Consider the following 2,128-nt stretch of genomic DNA (forward strand, 5'->3'; position numbering starts at 1 on the left):
TAATTTAAGAATTACCAACTGGGCACTGTGGCACTGCCTGCAGTTCAATTTACTTGGGAGTTTGAGGTGAGAGGATCATTTGAGCCCAGAGTTTCAAGTCCAGCCTGAAAACATAGCCAGACTCCATCTCTTGAATAAAATCAGTAACATTTTGGGGTCAGAACAATCCTTAAAAATGGTCCCTAGAAAAAAGCCCAAATTTAATTGCACCAGATTGTTGAACGATTTATGTTACAAAACAGTGTCATCATGTCAGAAATGAGCACGGTGTAACATCCAGGTGTTATGTGAAGAGACACAAACAGTCAAGTAGAACAATCAGGTAATTCGGCCGTCAAAGGCAACACTGCCAAATGACAGCGTTTCCATGGAAACTGCGTGTACATCCAGGACTGCACCTTTGAACGATGACATCATACCCTTCACAGTGTTGAGGAAAGAGACATCAAACAGACAAGCCAAGGGACTTCAGAAATATATGAGGGGGAATACAGTGTGCAAATATGTAAAGATGAAATGAGATGATGACTGCTAAATGAATATCAAGGCACAATCACATATTATGAAACTATATTTTCCTGAATGATAGGATTACTACCAATCTCCCCCAGGACACCCTCCTCTACTCTGTGCACAGCCCTCTCCTGAGGCGTCACACCCCTGAGCTTGCTATATAGTAGGAGACATGCAAATAAGACCCCCCTGTTGGCTGATGAAAAGCAGCCCAGCCCTGACCCTGCAGCTCTGGGAGAGGAGACCCAGCCTTGGGATTCCCAGCCGTCTCCACTTGGTGACCGGCACTGAACACAGGAGACTCACCACGGAGTTTGTCCTGAGCTGGGTTTTCCTTGTTGCTGTTTTAAAAGGTGATTCATGGAGAAATAGAGATGTTGAGTGTGAGGGGACATGAGTGAGAGAGACAGTGGCTATGTGTGGCAGTTTCTGATTCGGATGTCTCTGTGTTTGCAGGTGCCCAGTGTGAGGTGCAGCTGGTGGAGTCTGGGGGAGGCCTGGTCCAGCCTGACGGGTCCCTGAGACTCTCCTGTGCAGCCTCTGGATTCACCTTCAGTGACTATGCTATGCACTGGGTCCGCCAGGCTTCTGGGAAAGGACTGGAGTGGGTTGGACGTATTAGAAGCAAATCTAACAATTACGACAGGCTACGCTGCGTCGGTGAAAGGCAGGTTCACCATCTCCAGAGACGATTCAAAGAACACGGCCTATCTGCAAATGAACAGCCTGAAAACCGAGGACACAGCCGTGTATTACTGTGCTAGAGACACAGTGAGGCGAGGTCAGTGCGAGCCCAGACACAAACCTCCCTGCGGGGGCGCGCGGGGCCACCAGGGGGCGCTCGGGACCCACTGAGGACGTGCCGGTCCCAGGAGCAGGTGCAGGGCGAGGTTTTCTTTGTCCTCAACTGGAGAAGTCAGGTTTGTTTCCAGAACCCTGGAGTCTTACAGGTTGTTATATCTTTATACTGTTATTAGCATGTATTTATTATCATTGATATTTAAGTTTTAATAATTTTAAACCTTTTATGTAGCGCTATTTTTAACAACTATTTACTTTCATTTGCAGTTATTCTTCCAGAGTTTCATTAACATCTATTGCTGTCAGCAACTACATAGCTATGGGAACATAAATTTACACCTGTAGACATAGGCCTAAATACCACAAACCTGTGCATAAATGTATAGTGATTTATATTTAACATAATAATAAAATAATTTTTAAAATATGTCCTAAACGATCAAACTTATTGACGAACCTAATATAAGTTATTGGAGTAACGCATAATTGATTTCAAAAATTTTATATTGTTTATATTAATTAATATCTATTTCTTTACTTAAACATAGTATATTGGTCATTTCAAAATAGCTAAGATAAATTTCAAATGGCCTTGACGCAAAAATGAAAATATTTTGATTAATATGCTAGTTATATTTAATTATTCCATATTGTATTAATATATCACAACATTGCTTTGTACCTCATAAATATATACAACCGTAATTTACCAATTTTCAAGACAATTATTTAATCCATCCTAGGTCATGATCTTTTTTCGCCTATCCAGGTCTGATTGGATTGTCCTGAGAAACCCATCCACACGCCTGCCTCC

The 2,128-nt window shown here is 42.4% G+C and overlaps 1 pseudogene across 1 annotated transcript; it reads left to right on the forward strand.

Moving 5' to 3' along the window:
• Positions 1-685: 685 nt before the first annotated feature.
• On the forward strand, positions 686-1,368 carry LOC105525218 (annotated as a pseudogene). The gene is made up of 2 exons (XR_001003873.1): positions 686-866; positions 970-1,368. The product of XR_001003873.1 is annotated as an Ig heavy chain V-III region VH26-like (transcript).
• Positions 1,369-2,128: the final 760 nt, after the last annotated feature.

The sequence above is a fragment of the Colobus angolensis genome, unplaced genomic scaffold (genome assembly GCF_000951035.1).
Source record: "Colobus angolensis palliatus isolate OR3802 unplaced genomic scaffold, Cang.pa_1.0 Scaffold520, whole genome shotgun sequence".
In the NCBI taxonomy this organism is placed as follows: Eukaryota; Metazoa; Chordata; class Mammalia; order Primates; family Cercopithecidae; genus Colobus; species Colobus angolensis.